Source organism: Humulus lupulus, chromosome 9, assembly GCF_963169125.1.
Source record: "Humulus lupulus chromosome 9, drHumLupu1.1, whole genome shotgun sequence".
Lineage (NCBI taxonomy): Eukaryota > Viridiplantae > Streptophyta > Magnoliopsida > Rosales > Cannabaceae > Humulus > Humulus lupulus.
Window position 1 is genome coordinate 134,990,106 of NC_084801.1, and position 18,810 is coordinate 135,008,915.

An 18,810-nucleotide genomic window follows, 5' to 3' on the forward strand; every position below is an offset into this window, starting at 1 on the left:
TTCTTCCGCTTTCACTTCATTCCACTCTTTTCACCATCTTAGCATTAAAAACTTGAAACTTGAACAAGCAAACATAAATCTGCAATAAAATAACCCTAAACTAATGAAAACCCTCCTAAAAACTAGACTATAAATGAGCCTGAAACTTGTTTATCAAATAATTATAACATTCAAATATAATAAAATTGTACTTTTATTTAAATCAATAAAATGTCTTTGCATGATTTAAGGTCATAAATCCTAACAGACAACAACAACCACTCAATGGCCATCTGAGCTGGAATCCTGCCAGGAAGCGCCCTTTGGGACAACTTGCAGCAAAAACCAGTTCAAAAAATAATGGAGTTTACGATGTGAGCGTAGAGATTCATCAATGTAGAAGAGGCTAGGTCAACATTATAGCTGGCACCTCCGGCCCCAATAACTACAATGATAATTATGAACCTTGTTATTAGCTCGACAATACCTAGTGATGTACAACCTTATGGTGATAACTCTTTCAAAAGGAGGAAGAATGAGGGAAATACTCATGGGATAGAAGGGATTAAGATGAAAAAAAGAGATAAGTACATGTCCATTTATACTTTCTATATCGAGCTGACGGAGACTCGGGAGAGTATTTATATAGCGAACAAGAATCAGTTATTGTTCCGACGACCTAAACGTATGCGCAATCAATGAGCTAAACAAGATCAGAATAAATATTTCCAAATCCATAGGGACATTGGCCATATGATAGAGGAATGTAGGAAACTCACGAATGAGATTGAAGGATTGATCTCGAAAGGTTACCTCGGGCAGTATGTTTGAAATAGGGGTAATAACCAACGGCAGGTCCCAGAAAATCAAAGAGTGTCACTAGCTCAGCCTGCTACAACACCTTAACTAGCGACACCCCTAACTCGAGGAGATAACTAACCGCCTTCGATTGATGGAGAAGATTTAATAACCATCTCCAAAGGGCCCCACATAGCCGAAATGAGAAGGAATTCTTGAAAGAGATATGTGCAGGAACTAAAGATTGAAGATGATTCCCCTTACATTCTGAAGCCCCAAGCTCCAAAATAACATCAGGTCGAATCTCAACTAATAACTTTCACTAAAGAATATGCTTCTCACGTGCAGTTCCCACACAACGATCCATATGTTATCACCATCTAGCTCGCTAATAAAAGGGTTCACTGAGTGTTAATTGATAATGGGAGATCGATGAATATTCTATATAAAACCACATTGGAAAAATGGGGTTATCAGTTCGAGACCTTAAAGCTTGCGCAATAACCTTGTACGGGTTTTCTGAAAAATGGATTGCAAGTATCAAGGCCATCAAGCTTCCCATAACATTATGGGAATATCTGGTCTCGGTAACTAAAATGTTCGAGTTTATAGTCGTAGACATGCCATCGGCCTAAAATGTACTGATGGGGCAGCAACATCAGTTCGGCATTTGGCTGAAAAACTCCCAATACATAGTGGAATTGGGACATTGAAGGGTGATCAGTTGGCAGCTCGAGAATGTTACAACATTTCCACGAGAGGAAAGGGTCAACCTAGTGCACAAGCCCTGGTCATACTCGAAGAGATAGAAGAAATCATTTTTGAGATTGAAGACGAGATTGACCCTCGCATAGCAAAAGACCGAGCTGAAGTCGGACCAATAGAAGAGCTTGAAGATGTATAGATCGATAATAAGGGCTTGACTAAGGTCGTAAAGATCATGAAGAACTTTCCTAAGGATGTAAAACAGCAATTAATGCGGTTTTTACAGAAAATTCAAGATGTGTTTGCCTGGTTACACTTGGACATGATCAGAATCAGTCCCAATATGATTAGTCATGTCTTAAACATAGACAAGACCTTTCCTCCAAAGCAACAAAATATGAGGTTGCTAGATGATGAAAGGAAGCAAGCCTTAACGGAAGAGGTCAATGGGTTAAAAGCCAACAGATTTACAAGAGAGGCTTTCTATCCAGATTGGATAGCCAATCCCGTGTTAGTTCCCAAACCAAACGAGAAACGGAGAACCTGTATTGACTATTCAGATCTAAATAAAGTGTATCCAAAGGAATGCTTCCCACTGCCTCGAATTGACTAGCTTGTAGATGCTACCTCAGATCATGACATTATGTCTTTCATAGAAGCATATTCTAGATATAATTAGATAGCCATTCATGCTCCTGACCAGGAACACACAAGCTCGTGATAGATAAAGGAATATATTGCTAAAACATAATTCCCTTTGGGTAAAAAAATGTGGGAGCAACATACCAAAGATTGGTAAATTGCATGTTTGTCGAGCATATGGGGAGGAATATGGAGGAGTATGTAGATGACATGTTAGTCAAATCCAAACATACAATTAACAATGTTGTCGACCTTACAGAATGTTTCGCCATATTGAGAAAGTAAAATAAGAGGTTAAACCCACAATAGTGTTTTTTGGAGTATCTTCGGGAAAGTTCCTCAGATTTATAGTGAAGTCTTGGGGAGTCAATGCAAATCCAGATAAAATAAAGGCTCTATTTGACCTGCCTTCACCTCAAAAACACAAGGATGTCCAGAGTTTAACTCGATGAATGGCAGCCTTGAACGAGATCATCTCAAAATCAACTGACAAGTGTTTACCATTTTACAACCTTTTGATAGGGGGAAGTTTGAATGGATAGAATTATGCAAACAAGTTTTTCAAGCCATAAAGCAGCACTTTGCAGAACCTCCCATTCTGTCTAAACCAATCATAGGCGAAGTGTTGTATTTGTATCTTGCAATAACCGAGCATGCAATTATTGCTGCATTAGTTATGGAAGATAAAAAGATACAACGAACAGTATATTACGTAATTAAAAGACTACTCGGAGTTGAGTCCTGCTACCCGATGATGGAAAAGCTCGCCTTATGTTTAGTGCACATGTCAAGGAAGCCCCGATCATATTTCCAAGCTCATCCCATACTTGTCCTTACTGACCAACCCTTAAGAAACGTACTTGCAAAACCAGAGGCATCGGGGCAGTTACTAAATTGGGTGGTAGAGCTCGGAAAATTCGAGATAACGTATCATCCAAGGACAACAATTAAAGGATAGGCAATAGTTGACTATATAGGTGCATGCAATGCTATATCTGACGAAGAAGTGATAACCCCAACTCGAGAGTTGTGGAAAGTCTATGTCAATGGGTCTTCTAATGAGAATGGCTCTGAGGCAGGGAATATACTAATAACCTATGAAGGACACAGGTTTCACTACGCATTGAGATTTGGGTTTGATGCTTCTAATAATGAAGCAGAGTATGAAGCTTTATTAGCAGATCTGCGAGTAGCTGGTGAATTGAAAGCTAAGGCTATACACTGTTACAGTGATTCTCAGCTCATAGTTAACCAAGTATGAGGTAAGTACCAAGCCCGAGGAACTAAAATGGTAGCACACCTAGAAAAATTCAAATCATCGTTCAAGCAATTTGAGTACTACACGATTGAACAGGTCTCAAGAGAAAAAAAAAACTCAAATGCAGACGCACTAGTCCGACTTGCGACAACTAGTTCACATGGAATTCCTGCCACAATTGTATCACCCTACTAATCTAGGATTGATACACCGTGTGTTTAAAATAGTACATAACTCGTTAAGTGATTCATGTGGCCACAAAAGTGTAACTAAAGCTAATCAAAGATTTAGGTATTAAAAATTTTGGTTAAACATACAAACTTTTATTAAAACTTTGGACATTTACATGGGATCCCAAACAAAACGAGTGTTTAACTGAAAGATAATGACAACAAGGGTTACAAAAGTAGCTGGTCTAAGCGGCAAAATCATCCTCGTATCATAAGCACCTCAAAATAACTCGACCGTGACGGCCGAGCTGGCCGAATGTGTATGCACTGCTCCAAAGCTCTCCAACTCATGGCTTGTTACCTTTAACTTTCCTTACTTGCACCATAGAGCACCTATGAGCCGAGGCCCAACATGAAAACCCCCACAAGGCATAATAATAATTTATTTATTCATAAGAAATAATCACATACTTCACATACGATAAATCAATTTATTCCATTCATATAAGTCATAAACATGTTCCATAGTTTACAAGTATATTTGTTTCAATCATATGAATCATTTACACGACCCGGGAAAAAATACCTTGCCGAGCGAGCAGGGATTGTATTCTCAAAATGAATTCTCTTTCACAGCCTGCATTACACACGCTTGCTAACGACCTGCGTTACACACACTTGCTAATCGGCCCCAAGTTCAATAACTATGGCCGAATATAGATCTTATCGATAATCCATATATAAATCAATGCTAATATGCATAGCAAACAATCAAATTTATGTGCATATGCCAATTTTATTACCTCATGTTTGCCGACAAAGCGACCTCGTGTGTGTTCCTCTTTCCCGAGCCCTACTCAAGTCCTAGTCACAACATAAATGGTACGCTTATTAGGGACTAAGTCTCAATCACAGGTTTCAAAACTGAACCCTAACTCTTGTGATCTCTCATTCCATTCAACCTGGTAACGGAATCGTCCCCAAGCCCCCAAGTGAGTTTCCAAATCCCTAAACAAATGCACCCTAAAACTGCATTAGTGCCACGCCCCCTGTAGCGAGCTTTCCCTATTAATTTTCTCATTAAGGGACATGTCGCCCCCTCAAAAGGGTCGCAACGCCACGAATGTCTGAGGACAAACCCACCCTCGAAGAAACTCAAGCGTGTCGTGGCGCTCGTGACGAGCGTCGCACCGCTTCTACAAGAAAACCCAGAAGTGGGATTTCCCTTGCGATTTCAGACCCGGGAAACCCATTCTAATGCCCCAAATTCGATTTCAATCTAAAAAATCTACCAACATACAACATCAGCACCACGTAACCCATACTAATAAGAACTTAAACTAACAATTAACACCCTTATGATCAAAATTCAGAAATCCATCAATAAAACACCAAAAATTTGAAAAAAAAACTTCGAATGACCACTACCATACTTCTATGATTTCGAATCCCTAGTTGATTGAAGACATCTTACAGCTGCTAACTCTTCTGGAAGCCTCAAGTCTCCTTGAAATCCTCAAAAACAACTTAATCTAGCTTGGAATTCCTTAGTTCTTGATTGAGCTTTGAAGAGAAAAGCTAAAAGGGGTGAAAGAGAGCGAGTACGTGAATGACTAGAGGATCTCAACACTTAGCGATTTTTTTGTAAAAATATTAAGGTCAAAAGACCATTCTCTACCTCCCTTTAAATGATTCCATTAACAAAATCCCGAGGGCAATATGGTATTTCCCACTAAACCCAATTAATTCCATTAATCATCAAATTAATCAACTAGTCCATCAAATTCAATTATTCCACCAATTTATTTCATTTATCAACAATTCTCCAAATATAGGAAATTACTAAAATACCCCTTGGCTCACTCTGAGACCAATATTTTTCCCTGTTGTGACTTTCTGCTAAAATTGCTCAACAAGATCCACTCCTGCCGAATATCACAAATATATCCACACAACCATGTGGTCTTAAACCTATAGAACATAAAATACAAATTTTCCATCAACGAGTCAAAATTATGGAAATGCCTTTTTTTTTTATTTACAAAAGTGGGTCTTTAAACATATTTAATACACATAATCATGCATACTCAATTATATATTAATATAATTCACATATTTGTCCCACGTGCCCTCCCGACATGCTAATCTTAGCCCTTAATCTTATTAGGAGTTTTGGGACATTACAACAACCTAGTATTACTGAGCAGGAAACACAAGATATTGAGATGATTAATGCGAAACTAACTTGAATGACTCAAATACTCGAATATCTCACAACCAGAGCACTACCAAAGGAGAGAAATGAGGCTCAAAAGTTACTATACATAATCTCAGGATATACGATTCTTGATGGGAAGTTATATAGAAAATTTTATTCTATGTCATTATTGTGACATGTCACACCACCAGAATCAAGAAAAATCCTTGGAGATCATGCTGGGGGGCATGGCCTCTCAAAGAAGATAATTAGACAATGATATTTCTGACCAACTCTCAAATTTTATGCCTTCACGTATGTAAAACACTGTGATAAATGTCAGAGATTCGCATCAATACCACGAGCTCCCCCAACCAAGCTAACAATGATGTCCTCCCTTTGGCCATTTGTGGTATGGGTAATAGACCTAATAGGCTCATTGCCAATAGGATGGGGAGATGTCAAATATGCAGTGGAGATGTCAAAGTGGACCAAGTAAGAGTTGCTAGCTACTATTTCCTAAAAAAAAAATGTATTAAATTTTTTGGTAAAAAACATCATATGTCGGTACGGCATCCCAAGAAAGGTAGTCTTTGACAATTGAGCTTAGTTTGATAGAGATTTGTTCATACGATTCTGTGAAAGGATTGGAATAATAATAAATTTCTCATCTATGGCCCACCCACAAGCAAATGGGCAGGTTGAAGCTATTAATAATACCATAAAAAGTTCTATTAAGAAACGACTTGAAGATACGAAAGGAAGATAGCTCGATAAGTTGTCACAAGTCTTGTGGGCCTACAGAACAATAGCTCGGAACTCAGCAGGGTACACTCCATTCTCACTTGCCTATGGATGTGAAGCAATGTTGCCAATGGAGGTGGAAGTATCAACTCTACGACATGAAGTCTATGACCAAAACTCGAATAAAAAACAACTTGGAGAAACCTTGGATTTAATTGACTTGAAGCGAGAAGACTCTCAAATAAGGAATGTTGCATACCAGCAACGAGCTACAAAGTATTTCAACAAGAGAGATCAAAATAGGCAATTAAATGTTGGTGTTCTGGTGTTAAGACAGGTATTTTTGGCAATAAGGTAAGGGATCTATTAGCAAGAGTGCTCGGACCAAACTGGGAATGAACATATCTGATTGATGCAATAATCCAACAGGAGTATATAGACTGGCATGACTAATTGGAGACTTAGTCCCATGAGCATGGGATTTATGTTTTATTTTTAGTGATGTAATATGTGATTATTATTAATAAAATTATCACTTGGACTATTGCAAAATAACCTAAGATCACAATCTTAGGAATTTAAGGGGGGGGGGGGAGGCATATATGGTACTCGGATACCATGGGTTTGAAAAAATAAAACAACATGTAATTACATTTGCAAGCTCGAAAAACAAAAAATCGAGTTCAAAGAATTTTAAGTGCACTAGCTCAGAAAACTTTAGGTGTTAACTAAGCATTAAGCTTATAAAAATTTAACTAAGTATAAGGCTTATAAAAAGTTTACTAACTCATAATGAATGTGTGTAAACCGAGCTAATCTCATGTGAACTACAAATTTTTGTTCAAATGCAAACTTAAATAGTCATAATTCAAGTATGATTGTTTTGACGAGTATACAAATTTAGAGCACAATTATACGCCAAAACTACATGAATAATAAGTCTAGAAATGTGTATAAAAACTCAATAATGCTTGTATGAATTAAACAAGTATAAAAAGCTATCGTAGATGATGAAAGCTTGAAATATTTTAACAAATTTAAGTAAACGATTGTCAAAAGCATTGATAAGAAAAATGATAAATAAATTCTTAATAAAATAAGAGCATATAGTTATCTATCAACAGAGAGCCTCATACCTTTCCAAAAAAAATGAATGCTCACGGACATTCAAGCATTATAATGTCTCAGCCCCAATGGCCTTCATTCCAAAAATGGCTTGAAGGCCTTAAACAGAAAAAATAGTAACTTTTTAGATAAACAAGTCAAAGACATCCTCAAGCAGCTTGTCCCTTGGATGTACCCCCGGTTGCTAAAGTAACCTCGTCTCTGAGTTCCTCATTAGGGTTCCCCTCAGCAGTTGTAGTTTGGTCGGCCTCTTTCGCATCGAGCATAACCTTGAACTTCTCAATGAATGCATTTTGAGCATCACCTAGGAATGATAAGTCAGCATCAGGATTGAAGGTTTAGACCTGGTAGCAAGCCAACTTGGAATACTTAGTTTCCTTGGCTTTGAACACATTTAGAAATCAAACCCTTTCTTGATCCATTAGCTCGTAACAGGTCTTCTTCTCCTGCTTGAGTTGGGTTACCTTCTGGGTCAGCGAGGTAATTTGGCCCTTCAACGAGTCTACCTCCAGCTCGACCTTGACATGGGCCACTTTAGCGTCAGTCATACTTTTTTGGCTCGCAATAATGAGGCCATTGGCTTTCTCTGAGGACCAGAGGATGCTGAGCAGGCCATGTTCAAGGAAGATAATATGTTAAGGAGCACGATCACATGGAATAACTATAAAAAAGAAAATAACATAAGAGATAGGCATACACTAAGACATTACAAAATAAATGAAGTCCAGGGCTTTGTCTTGGACCCAAGAGGAAGCTTCATGGTCAAGGAAGTTTCAGTCCTTGCCAGACATGCCACTCTGGGTCTAACCAACTAGGGAAAGAAGGTCCGATCCTAACCTAGCTCCAAACTCACTTGTTGAGTTGGAGAGGATGAATTCCCCCTTGTGAGGGGCCGCCACCACCCTCTCGGGAATAGAACACCAGTGCCCTTAAGGACTTGGGTTGAGGTGGTTGTAGGAGTTTTTCCTTTCATTGAGCTAGGAACGTCCTCTGAGTGAAAGGTATGTACAACTTTAGGGGGACGAGGAGGCATCTTCTGGTGTCCTCTTTGCTTTGACCTCTCTTCTCACTTTTAACCCGTGGATGGTTCTTGAGGAGGTTAGCCATTGTTGAAGGCATTGGTTGCATCTCAGCTTCTATGAACATAACAACAAAGAAAAAGAATGATCAAGTTAGAAAGGGAAAATTCAACAAGTCATTAATATATTGTTAGCAAAAACACTCATTGGTTGTTCAAAGACCTACCCTGGTCACTTGAGCTTGGAACAACATTTGAGGCTAAAGTGGATTTTGGTTTCTGAACTAATGGAGGAATACTAGGGTCGCTAAGTTCCTTTTCTATTCGAATTGGAGAGAGCTCAGAAAAATTCCTCCAATTATTTGACCCAAATTGGTAACCAAGCCATTTCCAAATATCATCATAGATGTACTTAACCTTTGTTTCTACAAACCCACTATCGTACCTATGGAAAATTCGATCTACCCCCGACCAAATAAGAAAGTTTTAGTTAAAATCTTGAAAGGATACTTAAAGGTTAGGGTAATGTTCGAGCAGGGTTCGACTTTGGAGATTACCTTCACCCGAGGTCGAAGGGATTTTGTCTGTGTGGTTGGCCAGAGACTCGTCCTGAGGAGTGTTATTCTCGTCTGAGTTATTCTTTTGTTTCTCGGAAGAATAGCCAGGTCGGTCTGAGGTTCTTTTCTTGGATTAAGGAGCTGGGAGGCGATGTTAGTTCCATGACTTGTACTTTGAGAAGACCACATTCTCGGAGCTTAGTTTCATTTAAAAGGTAACTAAGGGACCTATTCCCATACGGGAGCTTTCCTAACTCCTCCTGACATTGTTGCATCATGGGAGATGTGTCAGGTCATTCATAGATGGCTACAAGATCAATAGAACAATGAATCAGATGAATTATTTGATAGGAAGAAAACCTTGTAAAAAGGACTAAAGGCCAAAACTTATGAATGTTCTGGAAGGAGTAGTATTTGGAGGTCTAGAAGAACTGGGTTTTAAAGTTCGGAGGGTTGTTAGGAATATCCTCGAGCAGCTTCTCGTCTTTTGGGTAGCTCGAAAAATAATAGAACTCATCACCTCCCTTCTTCTGGAGATGGTTACTCTTTTCGCAATACAGTTAAAGAATGTTCGGCGGAGAAGGTTCTTCCCATTTTAGTACATGGTAAAGTGATTTGAGGTCTGCAAGGAAATGGTAGGAGATGGTCTGGAGCTAGGGTAGGAGATGGTCTGGAGCTAGAATGGAGTGATCATAATCCATTCGGTGAAGCTCTTGAAGTGCTGGTTCATAGGAAGGATAGCTTCGGCCTTCATGTGTTCATCGCTCCAGGCTCTAAGCATAGCAATAGCGTTCGGATTGTTCTCTCTGAGTGCAAACAACTTTGTTCACCTTCTCGAGGAGTTTGGAAAATGAGCGAGCCTAAGAGCTTAAGTCCATGGCTCGCTAAGATGTTAGACACTTGTCTAATGGATTTAATAAAGGAGTCACAGTGCTCGGCCTCGAAGAATCTGGCTTTGGGGTTGACGGTTTATGTGTTTGTTGAGGGGTCGAACTAAAGGATGGGTGACTCCTCTTGGTGTTGCTTGGATTTTCCTATTCAAGATGAAAAATCGATGGCCATTTTATCAAATTTGAGCTCATTTGGGAGATAAGCGATTGATGCCTAAATGAGTTGCGAATATCTTCCCTCTATACTTTCTTGTGGTTTTCTCGGATTAACCTTTTGTTTTGAGGAAAGGGAGATTCAGGTCGAGGACTAGGTTTCCGGTACAGAATGGCCTGAGCTGGGAACCCCCACCCTTCCTTCTCGAAATGGGTATGTGACATCTACCAAGAGAGAGAGTAAATGTGAAGGTCTTCTCGGGTTGGTATATAGCTCAAAATCGGATATGTACGAGAAGAATAAAAGGCTTGGATTACTAGAATTTTGTGGTTGTTAAAGCTTCGGATCCCTAAAAATCTGGGCACGATTACCTAGATTTTAAGCCTTTAAACTCCTCTGAAAAACCTAGCCTAAAACTTCATCAATACGTTACCTAAAACAATGCCTATTCTAAGAATTTTTATACCCAAAACCAATTTTGTATATATTTCTATACCCCCAAAAAAGATCAAACTCTTACATTTTTCTAAAAAATTGAAAAAAATTCAAGAACATCGAGAACAGAGAACCGGAAAAGAATGCATGCATGGAAATTACGTACACTAAGAAAATTTGAAAAAACTCACTAAAATAGATGAGTTAAAGGTGGGCGAAGGCGAGCAACTGGAGAAAACCATAAAATCTTGAAGAAAGATGGGATTTTGTAGGGATCGAAAGCTTCGGTTCACTACTTCTTGAGAGAGAAGGCTTCGAAGTTTTTTCTTTAGAAAATGATAAAGAGAAGAAGAACGATGAATGGGATAAAAGATGGCAATACATCCAATACAATTTGGAAACCGATCCGAGCATGACACGTATACACACTCGAGTGTGGTAGGTGGGCACGTTTACTGATGAAGAAAATACAAAAGTCTCTCCTATGTCGGACTAAGTAGATACTTTTGAGGAGAAAAATTTATACCATGTTTCTAAGAATAGGGTATTCATGCTCGAAGAATGAGCTAGGAGATGATTGAGCACGTAATTAAACATTAATAATATTCCCATAATCAGACTTATAATTAGGACTATTTCAACTCAAAATAACAACTGAAGTGTGTCAGCTCGAAGAATATCAATATCAGCTTGATACTACGCATTATAATTTCTTGACTATATATAGCAAAAATTTGTTCATACTATATGCACAAAGATTATGTTTCTCCTTAAAAAATTGTTTGATATGTTTGAATTTTTTTTAAGTGAAATCATGAATCATGGGATAATCTAATTACATGTGGAAGTTTATGTTATGAAAGTAATCATGGCAATTGTTGACCCTCGATTTGGCCAACAACACGGAGTCAAAAATACGACAAGAAATGTGATAATAATAAAAAATGTAATCTAATGGTAAATAATAGACACAAACGATTTATAGTGGTTCGGCCCCAATGAATGGTAATGACCTACGTCCACTTAGTTCTATTATTAATATTGAATCCCAATGTCGTGATCAAAGAACTAGGGTTCTTGAGTTTCACAAGCCTTAGGGGAAATACAACTATTTGGAGGATAATCGCACTGTATGCTCTTTCTCTCAGTATTCAGGAAAAAGATAAAAAAAAACAAAAAATTCCCTTCCTTGAGCTATTTCATGCATATTTATAGGCTCAAGAGGGGTTACATGGGCCAATGGGCCTTAACTTTCCTTAATATCTGTGTATCAAGGTAATAAAGAGGAAATAATCAACGTAATTATTATAAGATTACAATCTTTAAAGGAAATAAACCGAATCATATGACCAAACTGGTCGTATCTAATCGTGAAGTATGGTGAAGCAATGTACAGCTGGTCGATCATCGAACATCACCTCCTTATTTTGACTCTGCCACGCGTCAACCACGTGTGAAAAATCCTTGCCACGTCATCAGCAACCATTTTTGGGTAAACATTTGCCTCCCAAGTTTACTTTACTGCGACCAGCATTAAGTAAACTTAGGAAACTGATCATTTGCTTACCCCACCAAATCTGTCAGAGCTGCCCATGCCTTCTCAAAAAAAGGTAACCAATCATGTCCAATCAAGTCTTTTCGGTTTCCCAAAAAAAATTCTGACGACTATTGCACTTCCCCATACTTTGAAAGAAGTAATTCCATGATTACCTCTTTTACGGCGCCACGATCACTATAAATAATACCCCAAAATCACATTTTTACTTTTTACCTTTCACTCGCCTTCTCTTCTTCAAGAACTTTAAAGAACTTCGACCTTCAGAGCTTAGAAAACCCAGAATCTTTCATCGCTGATCTAAGGAACTTTCGCTCAGACGTTCAAAACGTTCGTGTTCATACTCTAACTTTCATCCAAGTAAGTTTCCCGAATCTTCTTGTCATTTGAGATGCCATGCAAAACCATCTTATATTTGTTTTATCTCTGAGCTTTTGAATGTTCTTGGTTGAATTTGTTTTGGGGTAAGTGGGTATATTTATCGATGTTTGATAGGGTAGTGAAACAATGTTTTATAGGTGATAGAAGTCAGTTTGGTAGTTAAGATTGTAGATTTAGGGCGAAAAATCGAAGTAAAAATTTGATTTTTAAGCTAGCTGAAAAACTGGGTTTTTCCCGCCCTTTCAGAGTCAAAGAGTTTTTCATGAAAAACTTTTCACTTCTGCTTTTTAATCTATTTTCCAAACTGTTCACTTGAAATACAGTATTTTTTTATCAGAATGTTGCTGGTCGTATAAAAGCTTAACTTTTATACACGAGCAGCATTATTCCAACTTTTAAACACAAGGTTTTAAGCCTTAAATTCTCATCTCCCCCTTTTATGCTCGCAGCTTTTCATGCAAGATCCGTGGGGAGGTGAGAAGCCTATTGACGATGACTTGCTGGCCCAATTACTTGAAGATGAGGAGCGACTGTCGCTGTTGATACCAGAAATTCCCTTTTCTCGCGTCACCCCAAACACTCCATCGACCCCACCTCAAAATATGGGTCGAGTAAAATCCAAAGCCCAGAAAAGGAAACCATCCGCTTCCCCTTTAAATCAGCCTGCTCCTCGGGGTGAAACTCCTTTGACCAGTGGTCGGGAAGAAAACACCCCCGACCCTGCTATCCAAACTCAAGCCCAACTTCAAAATGCCATTCAACCAGATGTCGAATGGTATGTTGCCCCTCCTAGCCGAGTAACAGTCAGGATGATTGCTAATTACATTAAAAAATACGGACTTCCTGGGGTGACCCTAGTCCAACCTACCAGAGACCAATGCGCGAATCTGCCTGGAGGCGCCTATAGCGCTTGGTCGAGGTATCACATCGAGGTAGAAGCAATTCTACCTCTCCATCCTTTTTTCCAAGGAGTGGTCAACTACTTTGGGGTCACTCCTTTCCAAATAACCCCAAACGAGTATAGAATTCTCTCTGCACTCTATATCCTTTATAGCCATAAGAAATGGCATGTCCCCACACCACACGAGGTCAACTATCTATTCGACCTAAAATCCAACCCCAATCAAGAAAACATGGGGTTCTTCCACTTCTGTCACCAGGAAACGTCCCGCACTTTCCTGAGTGATACAACCTTTATATCCAATGTGGGGAAGTACCATCTGGAGTACTTTTTTACTATGGACATGGTTGCCAACAACCTGGCCTTCACCCAAGGAGGTAATATTTAAACTCCCCTAGTTGTTTATTTTTCTGTAATTCTTCCTGCATTTCCCTTAGATTCTTAGTGCCTTTCAGGCCCATGGCTGCGACCGGATCCCACTCCAGACATGGAAGTCTGATCAGCACTCTTGGCCAGCATGACTGACGTAGAGAAGAGCGTCAAGCATCTGGTCACAGAGGCTAACCTGAGGCTGGTCGAGCTTTTGGCACCTCACCAGGATGTGAGGGAGTCAACAGCGAGGAGTGCCACTGGCGAGGAGATTCCCGAGCAGCACCCAAACGTGTCGCAACCTCAAAGGAGGAGGACGACTGGAGTGATAATCAGGGAACCCTCCAACACCCCGTGAACTGCTGCTCCCCCAGCTCCACTGGGAAAGGGAAAAAAGAAAGCTACTGAACCCTCTGCCCCCATCGACAAGTCCTCGGATGAGAACGGTGTTGTTTTCTCATTCTTAGATAGTTTGCCAATTCCCTGTCACTTATTTGACGGGGATGGCATCTTTAATTATACTCCAAACTTAAATTCAGATTTCTTCCAGGTAGTAAGTAGTTCAATAAGTAATGTAGCAACCAGTTGATGTAGCACAGGTACTTTACTCATAATCTCCTTACTTTCTTTTTTAGTTACATCTATATATCTTGTCTCATTGCTCGTATTGTTTTCTATTGTGCAGATATGTCATCTGAAGACGTGTTCGAACATTACAAAGTCTTTGTTGCTTCCTCAGGCAGGAAGAAACACAGCAAGATGACTCGGGGAGAGAGCAGCAAAACCACCTCAAAGAAAGCCCGGACCGAGGGTTCTTCAGAAGTTGTTCCACTCAACCAGTCGGCCTCAACGCCACCGGTCGACCAGCATTCCACTCCTCCAGCACCGGTCGATCAGCATCCCACTCCTCTGGCGCCTTCTAACCAGACACACCGCACTCAGCCCGAAGGCTCCCTGTCTAGCACCGTGGTCAGTTCAGCCAAGGAGAGAATATACAAGCTCTCCAAACACAAACGCAGTCAAGAGCCCATCGACGACACCATCTCCATGGAGACTGACCAAATACTAAATCGAGGGTTGAATGAGATAGTCAGTGTAAGTTGCTTTTTGTTGCTGATTAATTTACTTTTGATTTTCTACCATCGCCTTATTCTTTTAATCTGGTTGCAGGGATTGCTGACCATGACTGCTGGCTGGCCTCGTGCGGGTGCAATGGTGTCCCAGACAAAAAACTTTGACACCAGGCTCGCTGAGGCCATGAAAGCACTCGAGGGGAAAAATGCTGACCTGCTCGAGAAGAACATTAAGCTGCCAAGCAGAACGGTGAACTGCTTGAGAAAAACGCGGAGCTGACCCGGTTGAATGATGAACTGCTCGAGCAAAAACCCACGCTGACCGCGGATCTGTTGGAAAGCCAGGATGCCCTAAAGAAAGCCAAAGAAGATAAAGAAAAATTCAGGGAGAGCGCCAAACTCAATTACGAACAATCCAAATAGCTTAAGCTCGATCTGATTGCTAGCAGGCAGGAGACGAAGGACCTAGAAAGGCGCGTGAAAGAGCTTGAGGAAACTGAAGCCAAAAACTTGGAGAAGTACAAGGAAGCCACCCACCTTTGCTTCTACGATTTTTGGAAGCACAACCAGAAGGCCAACTTCAGCTACCTGTCTAAGTGCTTAAGAAGGAATCTAATGTCCCAGTGCGCCATTCGCCTGGAGGAAGATGAAAGAGCTAGAATTCCTGCTTCCCCAGAGATTTCCCTGGCAACGGGGATAGATGGTGCAAACAATGAAGCTGGCACTGTTGTTGACTAGGACGGTCCTCAAGACCCTCCAGCCTCGTAGTCTTTTTCCTTTTTTCTTTCTATCTTTTGACTACACGACCTATGGGTCGTGATGTAAAGACAATTACTTTTTTAATTATATAACTTTATTGCTGCATGGGCAGCTTTTACTTTTAACAAACAATTACATCCGAGCAGCGACTGCTCGCGGTGTAAAGGAATTCCTCTAGATATTATAATATTTGCATTTCATCATAACATCTGTTCGCATGACCAAACCTAGCATAGTCTTTGGTTTGATTTAACAAAATACAAAATTTTGAAAAATACTCTTAAGTACCTTAGCATGCTTTCACTTATTTTGCTCATGTGTTTACATACCTTTCGATATGCTTTGCTTACTAGATGCCTTATATGCCCCCCAAGTGATTAAGGAGCTTTAGGTCCTTGGTCACTTGCCTTGACCATAACCTATTCGAACATTACTGCTCGGAGCAACGATTTTAAAATGATAATACAGCAAAACAACACATGTAATGAGCAAATACTTGTAATAAATACAATAATTGGCAAGAATGACTGGCTGCGCACAGTCCCTTATATTTCTCGTAATAAATGGACAAAACGTGTCTGTACAAGTGATCAATAAGATCTTACACTTATAAGCGATTAGTCACATAAAATGACCAACCCTTTTTCACAACTTGTAAAAAGTAAAATTAATACAAGCCAATTCTTTAAGAAGAATTGTTCATTGATAGTACTTGCGCAGGTGTTCTCCATTCCAATAGCGAGGAATGAGATCTCCATTTAAGCGAGCAAGTTTATAGGTGCCTGGATGGAGGACTTCTTTAATCTAGTACGGTCCTTCCCAATTAGGTCCGAGTATTGCAGTAGCCTAGTCGCCGGTGTTTAGGAAAACTCTTCGAAGTACTAGATCTCTGACACTGAATTTCCTTTCACGCACTTTAGAATTGAAATACCAGGTGACTTTTTGTTGGTAAGCAGCTACTCGGAGTTGGGCTTGCTCACGCTTCTCATCGATTAAATCCAGGGATTCCATCAATAGTTGGCTATTAGATCCTTGATCGTACGTTATTCTGCAATGTGACAGGGGATCTTGTTCAACAGGCAACATAGCCTCGTACCCATAAGCCAGGAAAAATGGGGTATGGCTTGTTGCTGTTCAGTGGGAAGTTCTGTACGACCAAAGAACTTCAGGCAATTGTTCTGGCCATGCCCCCTTAGCTTCTTTAAGTCTTTTCTTTAGAGTATCCTTTAGCGTTTTATTGACTTCTTCGACTTGTCCATTTGCTTAGGGATGAGCGACTGAAGAAAAGATCTTGATAATTCCATGTTGTTCGCAAAAATCCATGAACAGATCACTATCAAACTGCGTGCCATTGTCTGAAACGATTTTCCTCGGCAATCCATAGCGACATATGATGTTTTTTACCACAAAATCGTGCACTTTCTTGGTCATTATGGTTGCGAGTGGCTCGGCTTCGGCCCATTTAGTGAAGAAATCGACCGCAACCACTTGACGCCGCACTTTCCTGTGGGTAGGGATCCAATCAAGTCTATACCCCAGATTGCAACAGCCACGAACTTTGCATCTGTTTCAGCTCATTAGGGGCTGCTCGTGGGATTTTGGAGAACCTCTGGCACTTGTCGCACCTCTGCACAAATTCCATCGATTTTTCATTCATTGTTGGCCAGAAGCACCCTTGCCTCAGGATCTTTTTTGATAAGCTTTGCCCCCTGCGTGGTCCCCACAAAAGCCTTCGTGTACCTCTTTCATCAATTCTTTGGCCTTCTCTTTCGAAATACAACTGAGGAGTGGCATTGAGTATCCCCTTCGGTACAAGATTCCATCGACCAGGATATACCTAGTGGCCTGCCGCTGAAGGGTCCTGGCTTTGTTTCTATCCGTTGGTAACACGCCTTGTGTCAGATACTCTATGTATGGTGCCATCCATGTATCTTCCATCTGGATCACCAAAGTAGTCTCCTCTGTTTGGATGCTTGGCATAGACAGTCGTTCAACTGGCACTATGTTCAAAGTATCAGCATCCTTCACACTTGCTAATTTGGCCAAAGCATCAGCATTTGAATTCTAGTCACGAGGTACTTGCTGAAGGGTATACTTGTTAAACTGTGCTAATAGATCCTTCATTTTGTTTAAGTAAGCGACCATCTTTAAGCCATGAGCCTGGTACTCTCCCCTGACCTGATTTACCACCAGCTGAGAGTCACTATAGATGTCAAGCGCCTTTATGTTCATGTCCTTGGCCAATCGTAACCCATCGAGCAATGCTTCATACTCAGCCTCATTGTTAGAAGCAGTAAAGTCAAACCTGATTGCACAATGAAATCGATGCCCCTCAGGTGTTATCAGAATCACACCTGCTCATGCGTGATGTTCATTAGAGGAGTCGTCTGTAAATAACTTCCATGAGGGAGCTCGGTTTTGAGGCTCAGGCTCTTCAAGTTGCTCGCTATCTGGAATTCCAGTGAACTCTGCAATGAAGTCAGCTAGTGCTTGCCCTTTTATTGTTGCTCATGGCAAGTAAGAGATATCGAACTGCCCAAGTTCGACCGCCCATTTCAATAATCTTCCTGCAGCTTCTAGCTTTTGAAGAACTTTCCGTAGAGGCTGGTCGGTCAGAACCGTGATTGGGTGAGCTTGAAAGTAGGGCCACAGCTTCCTAGAGGCTAAAATTAGGCAATAGGCTAATTTTTCAATAGGCGGGTATCGCAGCTCCGCTCCAATTAGCCTCTTGCTTACATAATAAACAGCCTTCTGCACGCCTTCTTCTTCTCTTACTAAGATAGCACTAGCGGCGTATTCTGTGATCGCCAAGTAGATGAACAAAGTTTCTTTATCAACCGAGTTTGATAAGACCAGTGGTTGCGACATGTGCGTCTTCAATGCTTGGAAATCCTGCTCACACTCCTCTGTCCATTCGAATCTCTTGTTGCCCCTGAGTAGATTAAAAAATGGGACGCATTTGTCCGTCGATTTGGAAATAAATCTACTCAGAGCAGCAATTCTTCCAGTCAAACTTTGAACATCCTTGATCTTTGCTAGCGATTTCATATCGATCATGGCTTTGATCTTCTTGGGGTTGGCCTCAATTCATCTCGAGTTT